The sequence below is a fragment of the Neolamprologus brichardi genome, chromosome 7 (assembly GCF_056152115.1).
Source record: "Neolamprologus brichardi isolate AB-2024 chromosome 7, ASM5615211v1, whole genome shotgun sequence".
Taxonomy (NCBI): Eukaryota; Metazoa; Chordata; class Actinopteri; order Cichliformes; family Cichlidae; genus Neolamprologus; species Neolamprologus brichardi.
In genome coordinates, this window is record NC_142110.1 from 3,696,733 (window position 1) to 3,711,180 (window position 14,448).

The 14,448-nt window shown below is 40.2% G+C and overlaps 1 protein-coding gene across 11 annotated transcripts in view; it reads right to left on the reverse strand.

The window, feature by feature from the left end:
• mical3a (microtubule associated monooxygenase, calponin and LIM domain containing 3a) overlaps positions 1-14,448 on the reverse strand; it is a 93,532-nt gene that overhangs the window by 56,510 nt on the left and 22,574 nt on the right. The gene's annotated exons all lie outside the window — the stretch shown is intronic.

Consider the following 14,448-nt stretch of genomic DNA (forward strand, 5'->3'; position numbering starts at 1 on the left):
TCCAAATCAGGCAAAAACATTTCCATGATATTCCTCAGGTATAACACCGGGTACAAAATACAAAATTAACTTTTTTAAACTTTCTTAAGTTTCTGTGATCATTTTCTCAACAACAAGTATTTTCATCTGCCTTTTTGACCAAAGACGACACATTCATCCCATATTTATTTATTTATTAATTTTGCACAATTCTCATCAAGAAGTATATCTTCCACCTGGAATTTTATTTTGATGAATTTGATGACCGAATGCTTCTTAACGATCTATTTAACAACACAACTATATTTTATATATAGGGCGACTTCTGGCTACTGTCATTCCTCTGCAGCATCATGACCTTAAACAACCCTTTGTATTTCTAAGCATGGAGCTGGACACAGGAAAGGTACCGACACAAAGCCAGACAGGAAACACACAGGGAACAAGTGTATAGATGCGTCCTCGTGGCACAGACTCACTTCCAGACACAGGAAATGGTGGATTCACTGCTAAATACACTGTGAAATAACACAACAACCCTTCTCAGTCAAGAAAATCATCTAGCTCTAATAAGGGTCTCTGAATAGCTAGATGGATATACTAATTACTTCCCCTGTGCACAGCTTTAATAAGCTATTTTTAACCGTTTCAACCTCCAGGGGTTAGAGATCATTCATGCTCACTGATGTCTGTAGCTTTGCTGTGATGAATGGGGAATGCCTCGTCCATAACAAAGTGGATTTGGCAGTAACGTCTTCATCAGCTCTGACCAACATGGCTGAAAGTATACAAGGCAGATTAGAAGGATGGACGACTATTATAAAAAGCTCACATAAAAATCAAGCACACTGACTTAAAAACCACCACACAGCTGATCCGGTTTGTTGTTGGTTCATTTGTTTTTAACCAAGCAGAAGCAGTGTTTTGCATTTGCTCCGAGCAGCGATGCAGAAACTTTTCTTGCCTCTTTAAAGTGAAAATAAGAAAGATTAAAGCGAATAATTACACTTCTGACATGCTGGGAATAACTCTTGCTTACTTTCTTACAATGAGGACAGCTGACAGGACATAACATCTCATGTCTATAAAGTACATAAGCTCCAGGCAGGCTGTATGCTAAAGAAAGCATAAAGAATGGATGCGAGGGCGAACAAACTGGTGACGCTTTGTGCACTCGGAACATAATCTGGCCAAAAGCTGCTCTGGTGGTTCTCGCACTGCAACATTGTTTAGGCTGGAATACCTTCCAAAGTAATTATTCTGAGGTTAAACTCTGCTGTTTTGAGGATATTACTAACTTACTTACAAAAACATTATTTACAACGACCCATTTAGATTTAAAAGCTCGAGCTTTGTTCTCCACTGTGCAGGATGCTGAGCTAGTTCGTGGAAACCAATGCAGCCCCAGTCCCAGTCGCAACACGTGATGAAAGGAAGGCAGGTACAGAGGTCAGCTGGCCTCCTTTTCACACACTGCCAACTCCTCACTGCAGTGAAAACAGCAGGCCTCAGTTTTGGCTCTGCCTCAGTCAGTCAGGAACACGACTATAAGGCAGCAGTGCTGACGCAAACAGAAAGAGCCCTTCACCAGAACAGCCAGCCACACCATTTCTTCTTTGCCTTAACTTGTAGTGTACTTTATTCAAAACACACACACACACACACATCAAAGTGTAAAGGTTTGTGGTTGGAGATGTGCGCACATCTGTGCTCAGTCAGTCCCCAGAGCATACATTTAATGAAAATACTGGCACACACTAGTTCCTCTGTATGGAAGTAAAAACTCAAATATAAGATTTCATTGTTGAACCAAATCACACAGACTTATTGATATTGCCCTGATATGTTGTTGTTGGCAAATATGCATTTTTTTCTGTTTTATTTTTTAAAGATGTTCATAAAACATTTGGCATAATTTAGAAATTGCGTAATTATATGGTAAGCACAGTAAGTTGCTAAATACTACTGTAGAGTTTCTACATCTTTAACACTTTTTTGGTATAATATGACAGACGTCCTCTCCACAGCAGCAGCTAAATTGGACACCAGTGGTCTGCTATACCAACTGTTCTGCATATTTTTGACAGTGCCTCGCTACGTCAGTACACAGTTACATTCATACACAACATACATTGGGGTCCCTAAGGACCCCAAAGCGCTTTACACATCCAGTCATCCACCCATTCACACACTGGTGATGGCAGCTACATTGTAGCCACAGCCACCCTGGGGCGCACTGACAGAGGCGAGGCTGCCGGACACTGGCGCCACCGGGCCCTCTGACCACCACCAGTAGGCAACGGGTGAAGCGTCTTGCCCAAGGACACAACGACCGAGACTGTCCAAGCCAGGGCTCGAACCGGCAACCTTCCGATTACAAGGCGAACTCCCAACTCTTGAGCCACGATCGGTATGAGCTTGGACTTAACCAACTCACTTCCACGTTGTACCCTTCAGATATACCATACAGAAATTCTGTTGATCAGGAGCAGTTAAAATAAAGCTGCCTAAAAATTAGGGTGAAGGGAGCTAAAACAAATCTTTTCCCCTTTCAACAGAACTCAACATACTGTTTACATGTAGAAAATTAGGTGGTATATCAATACTGGATTTTTTGGCTTCCTAAGAAGAATCTAGTACCCATCCAGAATTAGCCGGGTTGTAGTACTAAGCCCAAATATCAGGGGTAAACATTCATTATTAAGCCAAATTAGCTGCATTCAGAGCCTGACTATTGAGGAAGTTGTCATAATGTTTAAGATCAGTAATCTATAAGGAGACTGTTGATTGTATCAGCAAATTAATCAGATCATTAAAACAAAAACTGAACGCTGTGTCCTAAATTCTTGACCAGTCTTTTCTTTTGCTGTCAAACAATGACTGAGGAAACAAGACGTAGCAAGCAAAGAACAAAAGCAGTAGAAGAAATGAGCTGAGATTAAACTTTTTGAAATTATACTTCCAAAAAGATGATCTTGGAAGGATGATGATAAACTGTGTGGAGACAAAAATGTGTGCTTAGTGCTTAGTGCTTAGTGTGTGTGTGTGTCTAAAACAGCACAGCTCAAACAGACATTCCTGTGACATGCCATACCATGACCCTGCTTAATGACAACAAAGCTGACCTATAGTTTGAATAACAGTACCCTCCTACAGAGAGAGCCATGTGCACACTCCACAGCAGCACTGTGTGTTTCCCAATGGTCAGGAAGAAACCACACAGATGGATGTATGGGATGCAGTAATTAAGAAAAGTAAGGATATGGAATGGGCCTCATTTTATGCTTTTCCAAACTAAATATTTGAAGTGTGCAACAAAAATAAAGGAAACTCGTGAAATATGAGCTCTTTCTGCAATTATCCTGACATCTGGATGAGCTGCAGGATTTCACACGTTCACAGAATTCCCACATGACTGACACACATGCAGCCCTGGCTGCATTACATCATCCACTAATCTAAAAATAGACACAGAGATTAGGCCAGTAGTCCTGTTTGTGGATGTTTGACAGCATGATTGCTTTAAACACTGTCACTATAATGGCTCCAAAAACAAACAAACATTTCAAACCATCATTTTTTCTTTGTTTTGGTTCATTTTGCTCTTCCTTTGGTTACACTGTAGAAACAATCTGGAATTCTTCTGTTTCTTATTTCATTTACATTCCACAGACTTGGAAAACCACAGACTTAAGAGCTTGATCCTTGATGATTTCCTTTATGAATATGTGAGAACAGATTACCAAGCAGAATCAGATGAGCTATGGCTGTTTGCTAAATGCAAACACAGTCAGGCGAATGAACCCAGAGGTTTTGAGGCAGAATTTCTTCCCAGTTATACCAGCATAAAATAACTGGGAAGACTGGAATAAGACCAACTTTACCAGTTCTAGAAAGTGTAATAAGAGCTGGATTTTACTGATTTATGTTTTCTGGTCATTTCATCCGGTTTGCCTTGGGACGCATTCCATTTTAGCTTTGTTCTTGAAAGTTAATGATTACCTTAACATCCCATGACAGTTCTTGAAAATAGCTAGACCATAATAATAATAATACTAATTAGTCTGCAAGGCAACAACAGGTGTGGTCTGTTCACGGGCTGCCTGCGACTTGTAAATAGATCACACTGACAACAAAAGTGGAACGATTAACTCCGACATCTACATCACTTGTTGGTCATTGTGTGCACGGTAGGGCTGCCACAAACGATTATTTTGATAGTCGACTAGTCACCGATTATTTTTGCGATTAGTCGACTAATCAGATCATCATCCATTGGATGTAAAACGTACAGCTTATTGCACCAGCAGCATCTGCTCTTATATAACTATCATTAGCTTACAGCTTTAAGTGTTTAAGGTATGTGCTAACTAACAATAAAGACAAGATGATAGTTTATTAAATTTTAATGAAATTTGCAGATTGTTTCGGTGAAGTTTAATAAACTCCTTGCTATCTAAAATATAACAGGACACCGGAGTAAAGCATCTCACACTTCTGATAATCAGCTGTCTGCTTGACGTTTATTCAGCTGTGTAAAAACTATAACTTTAATCTCAGCCAAACCGATTTACTCAGGAACAAATAAAATACTGAATAAAGCCAAACAATAACATTTTGAAGTTATCTAAGTGACTTATATATCATGTTTAACCTGAGTAGCGAAAGACGGCGGTGGGTTTGAAAACGATTTACCGGGAGTCCGGTGTTCTCAGCCGGCTCTAGTTAGCCTAGCCCCCGGCTAGCTATCGAGCTAGTGGGTAACAGACGTCTCCGAAAACGTCGGAGCGCTTTTGAAAATATGTGGTGTCTTGATAAACTGAGCAGATATTTGAGGTTTACACAGCTACATTCTCGCCTGAAAATATGTTAAACGTTTATTTTCTGACCCAGAAAGAATAATAAGAGTCATATTAAAACTAACTAGCTGCCGCCATTGTTGGAAACTGAGCAGGGCTGCGCTATGAATTCTGGGACACAGCTTCTTCTTCTTCTTCGGGGTTTAACGGCAGCTGGCATCCTTGTACATGCAGTGCTGCCATCTTCTGTTTCAGTCCGTTATTACACTCTTAAATCCTACGACTTATTCCTGCGTCTTTTGTGATCTTACAAAGCTTCAAACGACGCGTCGACTATTAAATCAGTCGTCGACGATTTTGATGGTCGACGTAATCGTGACTAGTCGACTAATCGTGGCAGCCCTAGTGCACGGTACCAAAACTGGAGACAAGAAAATAGTCACAGCCATCTGCATGAAACACAAAGGTGTGAACAATCCTTCCATTTAATCCTGTTTCCAAACTGACCCTAAAAGTGAATACATTCTACGTTTTTACCCCTAGTGATGAATTTCATCCACATCCATCCATTACTTTCCAGTAATCCTGACAACGATTGGCCAATGCAGCAGAAATATAACAAAACAATTACAGCTGAAGTTAAGAGAGGCTGTAGTTAGCATAATGTAAACATGACATAAGACTGATACGAGGGTTGCAACGATAAAAATAGCAGACATTTGCTGTTTGTTTTTATGTAAGCAGGCAGATATGTGGGTAACCAGTGCTGACACTGGTCCTGAGATAACTCCCTGCCAGATCTAAGCACAAGGGATTAACAATTTTCCTGGAAGAATTCCCAACAGTATGATGCCTACAACTACAGTTTCCTTATCAAAGTCATCTATGAACAGCTGTGTATGACAATAAAAGGACTTTCAAGATGCTTTCTTGTAGCAGATTCCTTGTTTTCATATGTAACACAGACTGAATGTTTGGCGGGAATGCTTATCATCAGTGCTTGCAAATCCAAATTTCCTAGTTTTGGCCATATGGCTGTCACCAACACAGAGGCATAAAGAAATAGGAATTTGGACCTTAACTTAAACTCCATACGGCGGTATGAAAAAAACATCATGAGAGATGTTAGAAAAAGGAATGTAAATATACCAAAGTACAAAACATGTTTGTCTAAAACTAGCTTAAACAGAATTACCTGAGATGACAGTAAAGATGACCCATCACTCCACACATTGTGACTCCATATTGACAGGATAATGCACAAATTTAAGTCAGAGTGTATTAATGGCTATGTTACTCACTTCTGATATTAGTTATTGAGCAGACATGCTCACTGTGAGTCTATCCAAACTACTTTACTCAGTTAAAGGTTGTAGTCATGCACAGGTTCATCCAGCAGGAATTAGGAGAGTTGTGTCTGTTCACATAGCGAACAAAGACTCAGACCACACAAAGAACACAAATATTTATTGGATCAAATTCAAATTGCCTCTGGCCGAAGTCGTCTCCAAACCGTTTGGCTTTTCGATCACATCTGCCTCTGAAGCTGTGAAGCTGAGCAGTTTGTTTGAGCTGATGCAGACGCTGCTGATTTAGTTTCACGAGCACTGCTAACAACAAACAATTCATTATCCAAGTTCAAACAGCATAAAAGATGGATGTAGCCACCGTAATGTCACTTGTCGGTTGGTGAAGTCCCATTTCGAAGATTTGAGATGAGCGTTTTCACTACTGCCATCACGGCATTTTAAAAGCAGATGTGATGAGTGAGGGGCTCGGCTTGTTAGCCACTGAGTTCATCCTGGATCATCATCCTTTCAGACATTTAGAAGGGCCCAAATTTACAGAATGAGCTTAATGTTTTATATTATTTCCCAGTATACAACACTAATACCAGTAAGTGATACCCAATGGATTCCCTTAGGGTTTTTTTTAGTTTTTAAATGGAGGCTGGAGTATCTGATGCCCTCATCTAATTTCCATTAACGTCAACAAGAGAAGCTCCAACTTCCTCCAACAAGCCGTGTAGTTTGCAGTATCGCTTACTAGGACTGAATAAACAACTATCCAGCTATTTGTTTATTGCTTATGTATTCAGTTTTGAATTTTTTAAAATATATTACATCTCAGCTTAGTTTTATCACAAGATATTACTGTTTGTTTGTTTGTTTGTTTGTTTCACTGTTGGACAGCAAACAGTCTTGGAGGCACACTTCTATCTGTACTGTCACAGCCAGATATCTGCAGCACCACGATGGAGTTCTTGGACTTTGTGAGAGAACAAATAAAAAGAAAAATAAATATTTTGTTGCTTCTCTCTGGGTGATTCTTTCAGTTGCAAACAAGCAGAAATAACATCAAAGACATGATTTGAAATTATTTGCATCGTGATTTTGTCAAATAAAATCTGACTCCACACATGTCGGCAGTAAAAACATTAAATAAATAAATAAATAAATACATACATCTTGAGAGTCAGACTCATGGATGAAGAGGGAGAGCTTGATCGAGGGCAGGAGACAAGTATCTATGGGGAAAGGTGGGGACTAATGTCTATATTCATAGATCCGTGAATGCCAAAAAGGACCAAAGGGATAGAATTGCAGCTACGGCGTTTTATATCATGAAGAAAACATTTTCAAAAACTTAGAAATGCCCCTTTTTATTGGCTTCATTTACACCCAATTACTTTAAAACTCAAATAGAATAGCTAAGAAGCCACATCCAGCTCCACTTGATGTACTTGTAGAATTTAATCTGAGAGAATAAAGTGGTTCTTGGATTTATACTGGTCCCAGTCTGCTCAGTTGTGCTGCCAAGACAATCCTCAATTATGCCCAAATCCGGTTTTAAATGAATCTGAGCCTCATTGCATTTCAGAATCTGTTGGACTATATCCAACCCTTTCCAACCATTAAAAGAAATCTTAAATAGCATGTTTTAAAAAGCCCAATATAAAGACATTTACCCCAGAATAGCTGACATGACTCAGGGGAACAGTTTCCGATGACAATGGGTCTTTTGTACAACCTACATATTAGTAATTGCCTCAAGGGAGTCTGGGCACAGGCTCAGCCTGCTCTTGCTTGCTTATGGGTGTCAAACATGGTCAATTAGAGCGTCCTGGCAGCGCCGGCCAAAGCTGTTTGATTTAGGAATCCTCTCAAATTCAAGCTGAAATGCCACTTCTCCAACTTATGTGCTGTTCACAACAAGTCTTGACTAGTGTAGAATAGTATTTATGCTATGCAAACATAAATACGATGAATCATAGACGGTAGAAAAATGCAAAACCATTACTCAGCAAAGCTTTTACTGCATCAGCGTTATCAATAGCACTACTCATAAAAATCTGCATGGGTTTTCACATTTGGTTATCTGTATACATTTTACATCTGAGCACATACTGAAATAAAAGCACATATCAGGTTACTTGTATACTCCAAACCCTTCTTAACAGCAGACTAGGAAATGTAGTCTGAGGCAAACGCTGGTCTCCATGTATTAGTTATGGTCGGAGTCGGGATATGCAGACGGGCAACAGGACTTCAGTTTAAACGTCCACTGACCATCCAACATCCTCAGAGTTTTCTGATGTCAAAGCGAACATCTCACTGCATGTCCAGGAAGAACGATGCAGTCATGTGAAAACAAACCTTAGAGGTCGTATGATTCGGTTCCACACTGAATGCACAAAGGCTAACCCAAACTGGGTTTTTGGTTCTTGCCATAGGAAAACTAAACGATAACTCTGTTCCCAATCTCACCTTTCCTTCCTTAAACCACATTAATTACACCTCAAACATGAAAAATGCCACAGCTAATGTAAAAAACAGGGTGAAATAAGGAAACACAGAACGAGAAACTAACACTGATAATTAGGGCTGTGCGATATGACCAAAATCTCATATCCCGATATTAGACATCTATCGTCCGATAACGATATAAATCACAAAAATGTAACATTTTCTGTAAATTCTGTGAATCTCGGGCAGAAGTGTTTCCAGCTGCGCGTCATGTAGCTGGAGTCGAGTGTTTTAACCGATGCATGAAACAATACATTTTTAGACATAGGTTGTAACGGCCACCGTTTCCTTTGTGAGTATTTATTACACGGCGTGCTGCGGGGAAAAGCCTGTTCTAACGTTTCAGTCTATGGTTTATTTTTTAGCACCGGACGGCTCTTTTTTACTTCTCATCCGTAACTCCTCTGTATACTATTTTATGTGATTCAGTTTATTTTGAAAAGTCTCAACAGGATCTTGAGCTTTATTGTGAAAGGTTTATGTGGAAAATAAACAAGCGGACACGCGATGGTTTTACCGTCGTTGTTGCTAACAACAACGCATAAAAACAGGCGCTTGTCCGTCCGCAGTGTGGTTATATTAAATATAAGAGAAAGAGAGAACTTTAAGAAATTAATAATAACTACAGTGACCATCAGAACGGTGAAAAAATATTGCCGTAAACAGTTTATTTTGCGACACCACGAAACAAACGATAGCGTAAAATGAAACGATAGACGTTTTTATATCGTCATCCGATATATATCGTTATATCGAACAGCCCTACTGATAATGTTATTTACCTGCGTGATTATGATACAAGAAATAGCTGCTATAATAATAGAGATCCGTCCTCTGGCATGCAATTCTGATATTATGATAGTACAACATTCAATACTCAGCAATGGAAGAACTAGGAGATACTGTTTCCAGCAGGCAGGCACCAGTGCCACGTTTCAATATTTTATTTTATTTGGGTTTTTTTATGACAAACATCATCTAAAAAGAGCAAAGTACATTGAGTGGAACGTGCAACAGTGAACTACAACCAGCACAGCCCATAATCCCATCACATCCATGTTTGCTTTCTCTAATCTCTGCGCGTGGCCGCAGCTGTGAGTAGTTCAGATGGTAAACAAATTGCAGGACTCTGTCGAGTCGATGATATAAGGGAAACAGCAGAATCTCTGACTAGCTAAACCTACAGTTGCCGAAATCTTTCATTTGGATCGGTCATCCTCAACGTGTTAGTATCGCTGCGTGCAGCGTGGCAGCAACAGGGAGCATCAAAAACCAGGTATTGAGACCTATCTTTAACAGAATGAGGTTTACCCAGTAAACAGCCCGTCTTTCACACAGTCGATAACTAATTATCCCATTTGCCCTCTTAGGTTACTGTATAACTCACTGCATAACTAAGCAATGATTTATAAAGGATATTTCTGTTAACCAATAAAATGAGTCACACGCGTCACTTTAGCTGTGATCGGGATAAAAGCACCAGAAGAATAAACTGTACATATGCCCCAAAATAGTCCAAATTAAACACATGGCCATCAGAAATATCAGATGGTGCTGCTCTGTGCATTACTGTCTGATCATGAGCAGGTGTGTTGGAAATGTTACAACTACCAAGAAGCAATAAATAGGTAAAAGTGGAGTTATGCAGCTGTGCTTTCATCCTCTTTTCAGACCAGTACATGTATTTTTTTGCTGTTTTACACAGTGTGCAGACAGTTGAATCAGAACATGCAAGGTTGGCTTTCTTCCCAGCCTCGCAATGCCGAACATTTCATGTCCCTCCATCTCCCAAATAGTTGAGCAGCAGACCAGAGGAAATCCAGCCTTCCAGAGTGTACTGAAGAGCTGCTGCAGTAGGAAGGTAACCGAACACCCACGCAGCAGCACGAGGCATGATTGCTTTATAGAAGCAAGCATGAAAACAGATTCCTTCTAAATTACACTTTAATCCCTGTCACCTACTACAAGGTGGTAGGAAAATCACGCTTAGCAGGTGCAGCACAGATTGCATTTAGACACTAGAGGAAAACTGAGGAATTCACTGCTTCACTGTAAATCATATTTGAAATGATCAAATGAACACAAAGCAGTGGAGGGACGTGGACGAACTGGAAAAAAACTGAGTCACAATTCATTCCAAAGTAAAAGGAGACAAAGGGGAATTCACAAGTCTTGTGTAGTTTAGTAAAGCCGATCAAAGTGTTAGTGTTAAGGTTAGCTGGTCAAACGTCTTCACAGCTCCAGCCGAACCCTAGAACTCTAGACAAGAGTTCACGTCCACATTTTAAACAGCTGTTAAATTCCTGTTCTATACTCCTGATCCCAGGTCTGTTTAACATCTTGTGTAACCGCCAAGTGGATATTAGAGGACTGATCTGTGAACACATGATGGAATAAAACACAGATCTGAGCAGAGAGCACAGATGATAGCAAATTAGGAGCCCTAACGAGTAGGGGTGCAACGATACACAAAATTCACGGTTCGATATTTTTTCGATACAAAAAAATGTTCATGCTTTTTTAATTTGTCATTTATTAAAATTATAAATATATATTTTAACTCAAAAGTACAATTTTTAAATTTAATGTTGCTGAAACAACAAAGTAATAAAAAAATAAATCCATCTGATTGAGGAATCACTCATCTTTGGAAAAGAGAGTTTATCACAGAGAAATGTCTCTTTCCAATATAAAAGCTATACTATACGCTTCTTCTGGGCTATATTCTCAGCAGCATATTAAACATATCAGGTCCCCATAAGGAGAATCATGTGCTAACGGCTGTCTAAATGACTCGGGTAAAGTTTGTAGCATGCGTGCTTGTTGTTTTTGTCTGCTTCCACTTGTCTTTGCACGAGGATGATGTCAGAGTAAATGTGCAGTCATATTCGTTGTGTTCCCACTAGTGCTGTCAGCGTTAATCTGAAATTATGTTAACGCCACAAAACGGCAAATCTCCGTTAACGAGCTACCACAGATCACCCCGTGCGTGGGGCTGGACGGTGTCAACATGTTAACGAGCTAACTGCGCTAACGCACAAGTTCCCACCAATGTAATTGAGCATTGCGTGGCACATCCGACATACTGTTTTACTTTTGTCCATGACGCGCTTACCTTCAGGGTCATACTTCACATGAAAACCAAAATAGTTCCAAACGCCAGATCTGAATGAGGGTGGGGGAGGTTCAATTTGCCATGTTGCAAGGAGAGCTTAACTTCTGTCTCGCTAGCTTGCGCTGCGCTCAGTGAATCTGCGCTCGACAGTGCAGCCTAGGCAGAGTAGTCAAACGCAGATCCACTGAGCTCTCAACACAGACAGCATCGTCAGAAGAAAAGTTGATAAAATTTTAAAAATTTTGTATTGTTCATACACATGCGTACCGAACCGAAAGCACTGTATCAAACAGTTCAATATCGATACGAGTATCGTTGCACCCCTACTAACGAGGTAAACCAATCATTATTACAGTTCAAAAGGGTAACAAGCTGATGTTATCTCTACACGCCTACTCTAAAGTTGAAGTCTGCTTTGTCATCCCTCACGTGACACCACACATGGCAGCAAGTGTGTGACATCATGTGAAATAATCACCGGATTGAGACGTTGTTTCAATCATCAAAGGAGCAACAAGAGAAAACCTGACTCAACTTTCTTGGCAAGAAAGATGATTTTAACACATGTCAGACACAATTAACATTACATTCAATAAAAATCAATGTTTTGTCATGACAAAGGCAGAAAAGGATTCAATATGAATTCGCTATGAAAGCAGTGCTGATGTAATGTGTGGAGACTAGGTTAGAGGACAGAGACGTGGAATATTAAATGTGTGGATGTCAGTCACAAATCTGTGCAATGTGTTGACTTTAAGACGTATCAATGCTCGTGATAAGAGGGAAAAAAAGCTAGGACTAATAACAAGTGACAAATTTACTAACAGTAAAAACATTTTCTGTATATTTTAGTTTTGTATGCAAAGAAAATCTTTTTGGTTTTTTACCCGTACCATTTCAATGAACTAAAACGTTTTTTAGTTTGGCTTAGCTTAGCTTCAGTTCTGGTTTTAGTTTTTGTTAACTACATCAGCCTCGTATCTACGTCACTACCACCCTTATTTCTCCCTGCTTTTTCAAATTTCTCTTACACAACAATGGTTTCAAAAACAATTACAAAAATAAGGATTAAGTCAAACCAACGTTACCCATCGATCCCATCTATGGCAGCGTTTCCGTGCAGCAGAAACAACTAAAAACATATAATGCTTCCAGTGTTGTTAGAGATCGCGCCCTGAGACGTATCCCGAGTAGAGAAGAGAAACTACAACAGTGTGCCGTAAAAATGTGAGGTAGCTGAGAAAATACACACACTTAAGCAAAAAAGTAACGGCGCAGAGAGTCTCAGTAGCCTGTTTGCTTGTCACATGAAGATGTGTAGGATCAGAGTTTCTGCTGCACTGGCTGACGTAAGATAGTAGACTTTATAGAGTTCAAGGAGCAGCAGACTGGCAACATGTATCACTGGCGTAGCCTCTGGAATGCATTTGTCATACTGACCCACTTCTGATCTCTAAGGTGGAAGAAACAGCCAAGAAGTAAGTCTTTAATCTAGAGCTGTGGGAAATCACAAAAGCAAATGCACAGGAGCCATGCTGCAAGTCATGCAGCTTTAACTAGTGATTATTCCACCAAATCTCATTTATTTTTCTTAAAAGAACGGTGTCAGATAAAGCAACTATCTCGGACTTTTTGTAGGATCTCCAAACCTTAAAGGGTGGAAACAATATGGCATCGTCCAGGCTGTTTGGTTTTATTACACCCGTGTGACTCAGCAGTCAACACAGGAATATACTCATCGTCACAGGAATATACTCATCATCACAATCTCATCCACCTAAGTACAAAGTTGGAACGGTAACTGGATATTCTCTCATTATCTTGCAATGAGCGTTTGCTAAAGAAGTGGAACCTTAAGCAGTTCACAACATTCCTTCTAGTTACAGCTGTCTCTCCTTTTAAGGACTTACAGCAGGCTAGACTTGCTATAACACGCATAGTAGTTTAATATTGTGGTGGGATGGATGGGGGGGGGGGGGGGGGGGGGGGGGGGCACCAAGTCTCAGATGAGTCAGCCACATCAACAAGCCATCGGGCAAATGAACCAGATAGCTGGGATACATCCATCTGCTCATGACACAGCACGAGTTGCCTTCACAGGACTTCCTTCCTTCCTACCGTCCATCCTTTCATCCAGCACTTTTCCCATTTCCACAATATACTGCAGGTTCACAGGGGGTCAGAGTCAGAGTTAGTTTCCTTAACTCTCTGAGCGACGGTCAGTAAGGGGGCAAAGTGAGTCAGCTTTATCTTCCCCTCCCTCGCGAATACGAACATTAAAAAGCTCGCCTTATCAAATTCATGCTGCTGTGTTTTGATGTATTTTGGATGCTTTGTGGGTTGTGTTTATAACACAGAAATATAAACTTAAAGTTTGCCACTGTAACACAGCTTAGTTTTGCAGAGGACGCTGCATGCTTGACTATACTTGAACGATTATGTCAGGCTTCTCTTCAGAAAGCCAAACTGCAGTCAGCCACCAAGCAAACATCCTTTCCTACTCTGCTCCACATCCTGATCTAGGAGGGAAACTGCTAGTTATGATAACACAAAGGTGCAAACAGATACAGCACAGCCCAGTTAACACTCACCTACTCAACTGCACCCTGTGGCCTCAGAGTAGATGTACAAAGTCTTTAAAGATACAGTGTAGGAAGGAAGCTCTTGAAATGCGAGAAACAAAGGTTCAGTATAACTAATCAATAGAACAAATCCAATCACTCAAATGAGACAGGATAAGAGACTTTGG